At 38.4% G+C, this 15,117-nt stretch overlaps 1 pseudogene; it reads left to right on the top strand.

Moving 5' to 3' along the window:
- The first annotated feature begins 3,623 nt into the window (after nucleotides 1-3,623).
- LOC139726886 (transient receptor potential cation channel subfamily A member 1-like) overlaps nucleotides 3,624-15,117 on the top strand; it is a 48,073-nt pseudogene continuing 36,579 nt past the window's right edge.

The following is a 15,117-nucleotide window of genomic DNA, read 5'->3' on the forward strand; positions in this document are numbered from 1 at the left end:
GAAGAAATATTTTATTCTCATTAAAAAAAAATGATGCGTTGTGACAAAAACAAAATAAAAAACGAACGAGTATTATATGATGAATAATGTTTTCACTAAACATTCAAAAAATAATTAATTTCAAGTAAAACGTTTACAATTTAACGACCAGTGGAAATCAAGTGAGTGAGAAATAACGACACCGTTTGGTATGATGAGGACATAATATTGATAGGAGGACTTTTCGGACGAAAGCTGGACATAAGGTATCAAATTTAATATGATATTCAACATCATGAATTACACGTGTACTAATCTCAGGATACTAAGTCTTAGTGTTAGGAAGAATCAAGTGGGGAGTCAGGCGAATAGAGTTTATTATGTAATTTAGTGATGATACAACACACATGATTATGCTGAAATGAGGATAAAACTTATTATTTTAATTCATGAAATTCTTCCGTCGAGATGTTGTAGGGCAATTTGTCAATCAGCTGCAATGGAAAACATCTTGACGAAAGAATTTCATGAATTTGAATAATCAATTACGCAGTATATACCCGCTCCATGCTATAAGGATTCAAACCAACATTTGCTGTCGGGTCGAAGCTTAGTGGTTTCGTGGAGATGACGCCTGTCCGGAGATCAGGAGGTCGTAGGTTCGAATCCTGCTCAAATACGTACGCCCATGATTTTTTTTATCATGGCTACTACTAAAACACTGATCAATTCATTGCTTATTTAGGCCTACGTCGATGTATGGCAATTTGTCAATCAGTTGCAATGAAAAACTTACTGTTTCATTAATAGAAGGACAAAGGGTAGAGGCAAGCTACCCAGGGTCGGAGTATGATAATAACCAGGTTTAAAAACAGTTTAATGAATAACAGCTCATGAATTTATAATATACCAATAGTATCCTGATAATCAGTCATGTCTCGTATAAGAAAACTGATAATTTGATGCTGGTCGATAACTACATTACAAACACAATCGCGGTCATGCAGCAGTATATTGAATTGGGAACACTGAAACGAGCAGCGTATCCACAGCCAGACGGGTTGTTTGGTGGAGGAGGTAACCGACAAAGGGCGCCAACATACAATTAGTTGGATAAAAATCAACTGTCTGCAAGCCGTCTGAATGCAAATGCCTGTTGACTGAATATTACGTTAAACGAAGTGAAGTCATATTCAAGCAGTGCATGCATGCCTTGTAGTATAAGTCTGTATATCATATCTATGATCAATACGCTTATAACGGCATTAGTATCAAGACAACTAAAAATCCTCTTCTTATACAAATCTCGATTAACTCCTTGAGAGTTGGTTGTAAGTAAATGAAAATTTTCTGCACTATGATATCGTCTGTTGAGAATGAGAAGGGCATTAAGTTGCCCCAAACACTGTGGGTTTAGAGGCAACTTAACGCCCTTATCATTCTCAACCGACGATATACTCACGTGCAGCCCTGTTCATCAAACACTCTTAAAACATCCAAGTCAGAAATGACCCAGAACTGGGTCCGTTGGGGTCACACACCGTTCCGGGTCAGAAATGACAAGGAATGGGGTCAGATATGACCCATTCAGAGTCATGAATTGGGTCAGGGTGACCCCGAATGGGGTCTTCATGACCAAATTCCAAGTCATTTTTTACCCGGAACGGTGTGTGACCCCAACGGACCCAGTTCCGGGTCAGTTCTGACTCGGATTTTTTTAAGAGTGAAACCTGAAAACAAATGTTGTCCTAAAAGCCATTCCTGAAACTTGAAAAAATAAGATTAATAAAGTAAATATGTTTGTTATCAAGTTTTAAGTAAGACGTTAATTTGTGAATAATATAGAACGGGATTATCATACCAAGGAGATTTTATACATGGAGTTCCAACTGGCTGTATTATTCAAACAGTTGTCAGATTTCTATTGATGTACAAAAGAATTCCACAGGTGCACTTGTGCTTTTGATGATCGATGTTCGATGCCGCCGTCTTGCTGAGCAATCTGAAGATTCATTTTGGACGTTATCATAATGTTGGCCATATTTTGCTTATTTATTTATTCAATGAAGTGAAATTTCTCTTAATGATAAAGCATGTAAAACGAAAGTCAATTCCGTCCAGAAATTTGCGCAAAAGTGTAAATCAGAGCTGTATCATGTGAAAATGTTTAAAACTGTACCATCTTGGAAAGCTGGTTTTATCACTTTTCCGCTTAATTTCCACAAATGAAACTAATATGGAATAATCTTCAAGTATATTCTTTATAGATAGATATATCAGATTAGTGCCCGGGTATGCCCAGTCGGGTAATTTTCATCTTTATTTCAGCATTTTTTTTTTTTTTTGCTCAATTTCTATTCGCGCATCCTCGTGTCTGTACCACCTACCTTTTATAAGAAGGGATAGCGAAAAGTAATTACCATCACAAAGACATATCTCCCTTTGAAAGTAGATGAGACGTGAGTCAATCGTCTTCGTGTCTGGGCGGCAGATCCTGTTTGGCACATGCTTCAAATATTTCTTAGTGGCGGCATCAAACATGGGATCAAGAGGAATAACAATGTTGTTACTCCATCTCTATGAACCTCCTTGATTATACACACAGTTAGCAAAGGCCAATTTTCCCGCTCATTCATGCATGCACGAATAACAAAGAACATATACACTCTTACTCTTGATTTGCGTACACTGTTTGAAATACTATGTCTATATATATATATATATATATATATATATATATATATATATATAGGGAATAATACAGTGTATAACAGTGAGTTAACACACTGCACTGTACTACTTCTACAGCATGGCTGTGTCTCAATACAGAAATTGCCCAAGTTTTGCTTAGAGTTGTTTTGTTATGATATGAATATTCGTTTCAGTCAGATTCAAATCAGTTTCAGACCTGCATATTCAATGCTGAAATTGCAACGAATTAATATTTCCTTGGAAAGCTACAATTCCTATACAAGCTTGACAGCTTTTCGCGGGTATCCCTTCTTGTTTCTCTGTCATTTCTCTTTTGCATCTTAATATCAGCATAATGATTGTCAATATATAAATGCAATCAATTTTTACTGTATACGAGACATATTTGTGCATATTTTGTGTTACAACAACGTATTGTCCATTTCTTAAAAATATCAAAATAAACTGAAAATGAGACTGAAACTGAAACTGAAACTGAAACTTAAAATGAAACTGAATACTGTACGGCTGCTATAGGATCTGCAAGCCGATGGGAAACAAAAACTAGGATTTTACCATAAAGTCGCTGATTTAGAAAACAACAACAAATGAAAAGCAAACAAAATATTTCAGGTAGGCTGCATAGAGTAAACATGCTCAAAATATCCCTCTTTGCCTCTTTTTTGTTGTTGTTGGTGCACTGCATGTCGAAAAGTCGACGTAGGAAGCGTGTCACAGTTGAATTCACCCGACTATTATAGGTTTATAGCTCAAATCCTGTATCAAATCCTGTTTACAAGGACAGTAAACGCAGCTTGATTATACTGGTAGACACATGTGTACCCGTTGCATTTAGGACCTGTACTGCCAAGGGTGAAAGAGTGCTACTACCTTGTATATGTATACTTTGCTTTTCGACGCCTTCCGGTATCGGTTAAGATCGAGATTGCGCCATGGCTGCTCGGGAGCAGCCGCTGGGAGCAGAGGATAACTGGAACGAAAGCTGGTTGCACAGTGGTCTTTCCAACATCGATCAGTCTGTGTGGCTTGATGGTTTGGAAGGAGACAGTCCACCAGGTCAGGCGAGATCGTCGTCACCAAACAAGAAAAAGAAGGAGAAAGCACGAAAATCGATTGTTCAGGTATCCTTGTAGAGCGCAATGAATAGATCTTCGCACATCTTATACTTTTTAATGATTACATGTCTTTTTTTTTGGTGTAGATTTTCATGGCGAAACTCGAAACATCTGTTCGGATTTGATGCGAGTTTCTTGCCATTATTCTGAATTTGGAAGTCGGATCTATTTTCACAGACTACTCTCTAAAAAATAGAGTGAAAATATTCACTCTTGAAGGAGTGAATACAATAAAGAGTGAATTTAGAGTAAAATTGGGGTGAATTTTGAGTGAAATTGGGGTGAATTTTGAGTGAAAATGTTCATTTTCACTCTTTTTAGAGTGACCTCAGGGATCACTGCGAAATTTTCGAGTGATCCCTGAGGTCATTCCAAAACGAAAAATTCACTTCAGTTTCACTCTAAATTCACTCTTTATTGTATTCACTCCTTCATGAGCGAATATTTTCACTCTATTTTTTTTTTAGAGAGTATGGCACATGTACATTGTTCCTTTATTATTTTTGAAGTTTCATATAGTCACCTTTGACCTTGGGTAGCGAATTTGTCTTGCATCCTCAGAACTGGGTATACAATGATCACGGAGGTTTTAGACCAGGCACGGAGCGTTACTTAATGCTGATATACCATGAGGTTGCCCTGCTCTCCTCTCCACTCCCTTCACCTCCCCGACTTTACTTCTGTTTTCATCAGTATCATTGTTACCGCCCTCACCGAAAGGGTTCTCGAATCAAAGAAGTTAAAAAAGATAATTAACGTCGTTGTCGAACGTTTTGATGGTTCACCGGAGAAGAGAAACGCATTGTAGAAATTACACTGATTGTGCTCTGCAGAGATATTTGGAACAAAGTTGCTAATTTCAGGTTGCAACACAGAGACAGCTGTATGTATCGCGGCGCAGAAGCCAGAAGTACATCAACATTACGAGTTTCGACCCGACATCTGTTCATTGTGTGAAGAGTTCTAAAATAGAAGATGAGATCAAAACCTGTTTCAAATTTCAAGAGACTATTTCTTTTGTTTTAAGACGTTAATTACATATGATTGATTTGTTTCTTGTCGCAGTTTTGCTCTTGTTGCAATGTTAAAGGGAAGATATAGTTTTTTGTTGAGATGGGGCTTCAGGTTTCCAACTTTTTATGAGATAACGAGAAACTACAGTCTAAGTTACGAAATATAGAAGAGAATGTATAATTCTTTGAGGTATTTTAAGTTAATTTGATGATAATTTGTTTTAAAATGGCTGATATATCCCAAAGAAAGTGATCTTAATAAACTAGTACAACCCACCTTATATTAGAATCCCTTTGTTTTACTTTGTTTTTGGATATCTCAGCCCTTTCAAGACAGATTTTCATAATAAACTTTGAATACCTCTTATGCTCTTTAACATTTCATAAGTGTTTTCATAGTATCTCACAAAATGTTAAAAGCTCAATCCTCATCTGAATCAATACTATACCATCCTTTTAAGTTTATTGTAAGCTATAGATATACAAAATGTACGGAGAACTTTGCCAACTGAAAATGGCTTCAGTAAAAGTTGTGACGTGTATAGGGCCCACAAGTTTAGACGGGGAATGATGTGAAGAATTGTAAAGGTAAGGTAAATATTTACTTTACTTATATTTACCTACACTCTTAAAACACCCGAGTCAGAACTGACCCGGATCTGGGTCCGTTGGGGTCACATACCGTTCCGGGTCAAAAATGACTTGGAATTTGGTCATGAAGACCCCGAATGGGGTCACCCTGACCCAATTCATGACTCTGAATGGGTCATATCTGACCCCATTCCTTGTCATTTCTGACCCGGAACGGTGTGTGACCCCAACGGACCCAGTTCCGTGTCAGTTCTGACTCGGATGTTTTAAGAGTGTATAAATAGGTATCAAAAGCTATCTTCGGGTCTTCACATCGACCTTTCGTTGATTTATTTTCATTTATCGATAATCGATTTAGTTATCTTTCCCTTTAATGTAATTATTATGATGTATACCTCTTTCTGTCTCTCTTTCTATCTCTATCATGTCACGTTTCAAGCTTTCTGCATCTCTTGATATCTCTAATCCGTCTTATCATCTACATCTATCGGGCTATTGACATTTTCCCTATACCAATCTAGTTTTATTTTATAAATTTTTATCAAACCTTTTTTTTGTTTCTCTATATATCAGTCCTTACATGGTTTGTGTTCACATGCTCATTTTCCTATTCATATTCTATCTGCGATGCAAGTATTATGCAATATGGAAGGAGCCAGACAATGAACATCCCCAAAGTGTAGGAATGCGGTCATTAGGTGGGCGTATATAAGGTTTCAATACCGTGCATTATCATGACTTAGACCTACATTTCATTGTGTTTCGAAGTGAAGGTCATATGGAGGTAATATGACAATACCTTATATCCGGACCCCATATTGTGAAGCTCGGTCACCCATCCGTAACTAGGATTTCCTCAATGAAATTCAAAATGCGCGTCCACGCGGAAAAACGGGGGAAAATGCCTGCACTCCCGCCGGGTGAACGCGCATGTGTGCATGACATTCATTTGCATGCAACATCGGAGAGGACTACTTGCAGTAACGCTATGCTGGATATCATTTGTATGTATTGCTGCACAAAGTTCATTCGCTAAAAGAGAAGTGAAACTCAAATTAATGTACAATGTGTATTGCGTGAATGCAGAAATATTGGTAGAACAGATCAGAAACTTGGATGATCCGTTAAGTAAAGTTATAAATTCTTCTAGTTTCAATGTTATCGCTAGATGAAAAATACTCTAAAATTTCATGACGACATCGCAGGGTAATGATCGATAGAAAAATGTGAAGAGAATTCCACATTTTTATTTTTATTCTAATGAAAGGTAGGACCTAGCCATTCCCTGGCTGCATTTACTCGACGGAAAGTATCCCCCCCCCAAAAAAAAAAGAAGAAGAAAAAATAATAATAATAATAAAATGAAATAAAAAATACAATCGTATTTTCCGCATTTATAACTTAATCAAACAATCTAAAGGTATTTCAGAATATAACTCTCGGGATGAAAATGTTGCTTTTTACCTAAATACAATCTTGCAGAAAACTTCATTTAATTTGGTTCAGTCATCACGGGGAAATGCTGATCTTTGTATCAGGCAATTTATGGATCCGTTTCTTCCTAGTTTGACACTCGAATGCTTTTGGCATACATGACATGTGAATGAAAATGTTTTACTCACAACTAGCAGAGCAACCAGGGAGATGTAGAGAAGGAGAAAGAAGAGAGAACCACTCTTTAAACCCATGCTCCTTGCGCCCACGGAGCATTATACAACGTAGTTCACGGGGTTTTCTGTTTGTTGTTGTTGTTCATTTCCATCTGAGAAGATGGCTGGATAGCCCATATTCAGCTCCGTTAACCCTAACTAGGCCGGGGGGGGGGGGGGGGGGGGGGGGCTCCGAGGCCCCCCCCCCCCTCGACGTTCCGCACGATGTATCGAAATCGCAAAAAGCTATTGCCGTGACGTTTCATGACTTTTTTCTTTCCAGTCTCCCGCATCTTTTGACACCAAATTTGCGACGCCCGGGCGCGCAGTTCCGAAGTTACGCATAAATATGTACATGCATGTCAGACCAAAAATTGCTCAAAAACGTGAATTCGTGTACAATTTCAATGCAAACTGTGCTTGCAGGCAAATTTCATAAAAGCATGATTATTTTGGTGTTTTAATGATTAAAATCAATGAATAACATGTCTTCTTGTTCGGAGCGATGTCGCGAACAAATTCCATCGAAAAAAACAATGAAAAACATAAAGTCGAAAAAACAAAGAAATACATAAGAAATTCAAAAAAACAATAAAATACTTAAGAATTTTTTCTGATATCACAATTTTTTTTATTACATTTGCTAAGGACACTAAAACGAATATTTACACAAAAAATGTGCCTGTTTTGAGCTTTATTTTGTGATTTATACCAAATAGAAGAATTTGCTATATAACTGTATATTTGTACTTTTTTTTTTTTTTTTCTCTCTTATGTTCCGGTCATTGTTGTACCCGTGCTCCCCTTCTCAATCTTAAACTCGTTTTTAACCGGGACCTACGCTCAACAAGCTCGCTTTTTAAGTAGGTCCCTTCATATTTCTTTAGCATTCATTCACAGATTCCAAACTGAACAGATCGACCACTATTATGTTTTACATATTTGCAATATTCTATGTATGTCATGTATTTCATTTAATTTTGTTATATTTGATGTAATTTTTCATCGAGAAATATGAAAATAAATTGAAATTGAAATTGAAATTGAAATAGTCTGATTTCATGCATCATTATGCATAAATTAGCATAATTTAGCATAACTTATAATTTTTTTGAAAAATTAACTTCATGGTATTTTAGATTACATCATAGGCAATGTGTGTGCCAATTTTCGTTGCGATCGCGCGGTCGACGGCCGAGATCTGGAGGGGGGCCTGGGAGGCCCCCCCCCCCTCCCCCCCGGCTCTATCAACTACCTAAATAGCCCGGCCTAGTTAGGGTTAAGCTGGTCTTCCATGGGGTCCAGTTGGATGTGAGGTGGGACCACTTCACCGTGTTAAACACCCTGCTCGTTGAGATGAATGAATGAAGAGGGATCTTTTACTTGCATGAGTTGTTGCTCTCTCATACACGGGAATTTCCATTTTATGTCCTATCCGAGGGACAGACTGTTTTGCCTCTTGCTAGAGGGGGCGGTGTGCTTACACACAACAATGGTCAGTCCAGACTCGGGTTCGAACCCGGGCCCTTAGGATCGTGAGGCAGACGCGCTACCGACTGAGCCAACTCACCGCCCTGTAGGTAACAAGTTATAGTTTCATACCCTTAAATAGCATTTTACATTGTTAAATTATTTTTAAAGTTATCAGGGCGACAACTTCAAATATATTTTTCCTCTTTTTTTATTTGGGGGTGGGGTGGGGAAGGGGGAGGGGGAAGGGGTGGGGTAGTGTATAGGGTTTGATTCTTGCACTCTTAGAATTCTTTCAAGCAACTCTGGTGTAACCCTCCGAATAAATGCTACCATCATTGCCCTGTTCACAGCTCGCCAGTGCTGGACAACTGGTCAAACTCAAGGCCCAACTCGATGAACTCGACAAAGATGACGTCAACAGAGAGATCAATGAACACGACGGGGAAAACTACAGCGCCCTCCATTATGCAGCCGAGAGTGATAATGTGGAGATGGTCAGGCTTCTGGTCAACCGGGGAGGAGGTAATTATGCCCCATTTTCCTATGCAATTTAGTTTTACTCCAAGTCCACATTGCGTTTAATGTTAAGAACACGAGGAAGATAAGTTGGAAAAAAACACACCAAAAAACAAAGCTTTGTCGTTTGGCGCTGTATCCTTTTGTTGCTGTCAATATCATTTAGTATACAGTAACATTTTATATTATTTTCTTCACATTGAGACATTGTTTTTTTTTTCAATTTCGGTCGAAGAATTAAAGAGCCTTTTAAAGCCCCGGTGGCGTGGGGGAACATTTGCGGTCCGACTGAATTCGCTGTCCACTGTAGGGGCACTCTAAAATCACGAATAGCGCTCGTCAGCCATGTGTGAGCGAATATGTGCCTCCGGTTCATCGGTAAGGGTCGACTCTAGTCGGGATTCTTGGACTGTTTGTCGACTAACATTGAGATCAGTGATAAAGCTGTACACAACTCCTTGCAAGGATTCTCGAATATATGCCTTCCCACTTAATGGTGTCCAACCCTAACGGGTCTTTGATTGTATTGCTCGTTTATCATTGATTCTTCGGTTAGCTACACATTTTAGAAGATTGAAGTTCCCGTGCTTCATTGCCAATTTTTATTATATTTAAAACTACTTTACGCGTCTTCAATGAATAATAACCAGTTTCATCTAATTTTTGTCAATGTATGTATTGATGGTGAACCAACTGAAGATTTCCATAGGATTGCGACAGAGTTCCATTATTTTCAGTAATGTTAGCAAATTATATTTTATAGTAATAATGCCAAGACTGATAAAACTCAGCAACGACAAAGGTGTTTGAATTATGTCAACCGTACACAATCTTCCTTTTCATTTGATGAAATAAGTACAGATTTTGTTCAAAGACAAATAAATACGGAAGCTGGTCTGTACAAAATCTGTTCGTTTGTGTGAACTTCATCCTAAACTTTTGAAAAATAATCGCTCATCTGATAGCCTCACCCTTAGCGCATATTTTTGATCAATCATTAGAAAACGGGATTGTTCCCCCGCTCATCTAAGCTTGCTAAAGTTTGAGAGTGATACACGCAATTATCGTCCTATCTCACTGTTATCCACTGTAGCAAAAATTTTCGAAAAAGCGGTCCACTGGCAACTCCTTAGTTACTTGGATGAAGGCGAGCTGTTGACGGAACGCCAATCGGGTTTTAGACCCATTCACTCAACCACAACGTGTTTAACAGAAATTCGTGATCTTTTTGTCTAATAACCTTGACAAAGGCAATGTGGTTGGGGCAGTCTTTTAAGACTGAAATTAGGCCTTCGGTGTCATACCCCATGACCTGCTTTTGCTGAACTTATCCTACTTCGACAAAACTGAACTAAAGTGGTTTTAATCTTTCGTAATAGAGAGAGAGAGAGAGAGAGAGAGAGAGAGAGAGAGAGAGAGAGATGCGTTTCTTTTAAAGGCAAGAGATCCGAATTTCTCCCCATCCAAACAAAGTCCCACAGGGTTCAATACTAGGGCCGTTGCTCTTTTGTATGTTCATCAATGATGTTCCTAACTTAAACTTTAGTCCTTGGACTAAAGTATCTCTTTAAGCAGACGACATGGCCATATTTCACCCAGGATGCGACGCTTACAAAATACAGGAACAAATCCAAGCAGACACTCTACTCATCAGTAAATGGGTTTTCAGATAATGGTGGGATTGTTAATTTAGAAAAACACGAAAGTCATGTTATTCAGACCTCGCCGAGGAAAACAGAGACATTCTTTTCATTTTATTTTTTTAAATGAATGACAGGCCTTTAGAAACTGTCACGAGACTCAAACACATTGGGGGTAATCTTTGAACAAACTCTTGACTGGTCTCCCCATGTCGATGAAGTAGTCATGAAAATTTCTCGTTCTATTGTGTGTATACGAAGAATCAAATCGTGTTTGACACGTAAAATCATGAATCAGTTGTATTATTTTTTCTTTTACACTTCCATATGTTGATACTGTTGTGCCGTATTGGGGTCACTACCAAAGACAAATTAAACAGATTGCAGCGTTGTCAAAATACGTATGCTCGTGTGTATTGAATGGGGGTTATTAAATGTCAGCGCAAACTCTTACTCATGCATTCAAATGGCAGTTGATTGAGCAAAGAATTCAATACCATTAACCTGTGTCCTGGTGTACAAATTGTTACACAATTTAGCCCAACCGCATATATACATCGTCAAACTTGTGACCAAACGCCCTACTACTTATGCCACTCGATATGTTCTTTCTTGTCAATTATATATACCCAAACCTACAACTGAATATAAGAAATGCACCCTCTCATCATAATGCTGCAAGCAAACCATTTAATGAATTACCCAATTTTTATTCACACAGCCTCCTCATTGCAAACATTTAAAGAACCGTGTACGCCAACATCAATCTCTCATATATGAACCCTTTGTATACTAGGTATGCATTATTCAGGTATATGTTTTCTCCGCTCGTTTAGATATGTTCTTTCTTATGTGTTTTATGCTCTTGCGAACCGATTGTTCTTTCGCTGTGCCATATCTATGTTCGTTTTGTTCTTGTATTTCATTATGTGCATATGTAATGTAATGTTTATCAACGCAGGGCTCCCTTGTAAAGCAGACCTTTGTGTCACTGAATTGGACTATCCTGCTCAATAAACAAATGAATAAATAAAAATGAAGATGATAATAAACGTTTTGGTTAAGAGGTGCCAATTTTGCAATCACAACTCAAGCTGGTAACATTTGCAGCCCCAAGATTCAATGGGTAAAAAAAGAGAAAATATCTCCCCATGCTCAAGCTGATTCACATAAATAGAGGAATATCATTTAAAGACAATTGCAGACGTTTCATTAGAGATTCGCATAAAGCAAAAATAGTTATATGGCAGAATGTTAATGTTTTACATGTACTTGTTTTCACGATCAGTAATCACTATCGTCATCAGCCACCGCCCTTTATGAAAATTAAGTGAAGTGATGATACTCACACGTCACAGGTTTGCCAGTAAGACATTATATTTCATGTAATTTCGTGAATGAAAAGCTGGGATAGTCGTGAGACAATAACATTCTGTTCTTATAAATTATGCACTGACTCCAACAGTATCCACTCTGTGAAACGAGATTTCCTCCTCCGACAATTACTCCAGGCTTATTTTCTCCAAGGACTATAGGATTAGCATAAGGGTTGGGATAGGGATTTAGGTTTAGTTATGATGTTTTTAGGTTTAGTTATGGTGTGAAGATTTTGATAAAGGCATGTTTGTGGATAGAATTTATGTTAGGCTCGGCGTGCAGATATTTCACAGGAGCAAATATTGTCGCAGAAGCAAATGTCATGGAATCTAATATTCTTGTCCCCATGGTCACCCTGTTTGACTGTCAATTTCCTGTTATAATGATCTGGTGATGTGAAGATGCGAATGACATTGGCAAAGCTTCTAGAAGACCTCTTCACTTCGCCGCAGCAGCCAGGAAGGGAAGAGACCAGACCAAGGTAACTTTGATGCAGGGATTACCAAGACCGACCACATTTTTTTTATATTTTGCTTTGTTTGTTTGTTTGTTTGTTTGTTTGTTTGGTTTATTCAGAAAAATGAAACAAAACAACAACAAAAAAAAAAACAATAGAAAAAGAAACGGAAAAGAAAAGGAAAAAAGAAAAAGAAAAGGAGAAATGAAAACGAATAATAAAAGAAAAGAAGTCCCCTTCCCCACTCACCCTCCCCCCCCCCAAAAAAAAGCAGAAAAAAGCAACGAAGAAATGGATGTAAACGAAAAGAGAAGCGAAAAGAAAGAGAAACGGAAAAGAAACCCAAGAAACGAAGGATTTCGTTTTTTGAGGGGTTGGGTGAGGGGACTTTCTTGCTTATCTTGCCCTATATACTAGTATACCACGGCACCGACGTGAGCGCCACTGTCGCGCAGTAGTCGTGAACTACTCGTGAACTGCTCGTGAACTCGTCGTGAACTGCTCGTGCCATGCGCAAACTGCATGTTCGTGAAGTGTGTGAACTAGTCGTGAACTGTTCGTGCCATCAATGCGTGAAGTACACGCGACCGTGTCAGTGGGAAGGCACGGCCACGCTGCGACCCGTACCAATTCGTGAACATGGTCGTGAACTACTCGTGAACTCGACGTGAGCTGTTCGTGAACTATTCGTGGCAGTTCGTGACAGTCGTGGCATGGCGCGCACTGCCACGCCCTGGCACGCATTCTACCGCATCGACCCGACGAGTTCACGACGAGTTCACGAATAGTTTGCGCACAGTTCACTACTCGGTCGCGAAATTTCGGCGTGACCAACATTTTGAACATTTCAAAATTCTCGTCCCGACATGGCACGCAGTCACAAAGAAAGGTCGGCAGGAAGGAATTACATACAATGGTATTAAAAGATGAAAATAAAATCATATCATCCATTATGACAGTGAAAACAGCCCGTAGAAGTTGTGTATGTTCATCGAATTTCAAATTCAAAGTGCAGAGTTATGTTCCTATAAATGAAATTGAAACTGGCATTTGGCACGAATGTGAATATCCATCCAGCTGGCGCGAAATTGAATGTCAACTTTGAGTCGTTAAATTAGATTAATATTTCTCTCTAAATCTTTGAATAAAATAAGATCTAAAAGGAAGGACATGAAATGAAATTGAACAATCAATAAATTGAAATAAACCATGAGAATAGAACAGTGACCAACATGACCAAAATCGCTTGAATTTGAACGGCTTTTCATCATTATACTTTCATCGTAATACAAGTGAAATTGTTCCTCCTCACAGTCCGGAGAGGGGGATAGGCTGCCGAAAACTCCGGGCGATAACGTGATAAGTATTCTCCTGAACGGTGGTGCAAAGATCAATGCCGAAGACAAAAAAGGGCGTACCCCACTTCATATAGCCGCTTTCCATGGGAACGTCGAAACGGCAAGTCGTCTGCTGGAGAGTGAAGATATAGATATTGAGGTATGTATATCTAGGTCTAACCCAGTCCTCCGCTGCAACATAGTGGATATCGAAATGGGATGCAATGTACAAATTCAAAAAGGAATGTAGCTCATTTGCATGATCAGTGATATAGCATGTTGATTGTGTAAATGCTATTTTGACCAGCACAACTGCATCAACTTTCAACCTCTCACAATATCTCTGTCTCCTCTAGACATATAATCAACTGTTTATTTAGTCTATTGTTACTTTAGCTTCTCATTAACAATGACATGCACCACTCATGACGAGAAGTTGATTCTGCATTTATTATAAATTCTGCTATGACGATTTAGAAGACAATTGGTTTAACCAGTCCTCTGACACGTCCATCATCTCGACTAAAGCTCCAAAGAATTAAAGGAAAATGCTTCCCGGTTTTCATAATTTACATCACGTAGTGCATGAATCGACAGCTCTATTAGAGAGTTATGGAATTTATTGTGGACCTCTTACTAGCAGAGAAACCTATACTCTTGAAAAAATACAAAAATAAACAAATTGCTTTGACAGAGGATGATGACGCAGGACTCTCACAATCTTATCTCAGAAAATGTAACAGTGCAATATCATTACAATTCAATTCATTTATTTTCAATACCATTTGCTTAAGAAGTTCACATTATATATGTAGAATTTATGCATGCATTCTTTTTTTTAGTCAGGGCCCTCTTGCATAAAAGTTATGATCAAACGCAAGTCAAGAAAACCATACGCAACTTGATTTTCAACCAAGCAGGATGGAGCATTCGGGACTTATACGTTTGATATTCATGACTTGCATTTGATCGTAACTTTTATGCACCAGGGCCCACTGGCAGGTTCCTACAACCATCAATCATGTTCATGAAGCTGCCATGTCATTATCCTTGTCCATTTTGGTTGTTATAAATTTTGAAAACGTGGTTATTCCTCATCCCAATCACTATGGAATTCTGAAACTCTGAAGCCCGTGTACAGTGGTGAAACCAAGTTAAAGTTGTTCAATCAAAGTAAAAGTTTGAAAACCGTCCGCAGATTTTCTCTAACTGCCCAGCAAATCTTACTTGAAAGCGTCCCATTTTAACTTTGCAACAT

Source organism: Diadema antillarum, unplaced genomic scaffold (genome assembly GCF_040938485.1).
Source record: "Diadema antillarum isolate AM-2024a unplaced genomic scaffold, OU_Dant_1.0 seq00000103_RagTag, whole genome shotgun sequence".
NCBI lineage: Eukaryota > Metazoa > Echinodermata > Echinoidea > Diadematoida > Diadematidae > Diadema > Diadema antillarum.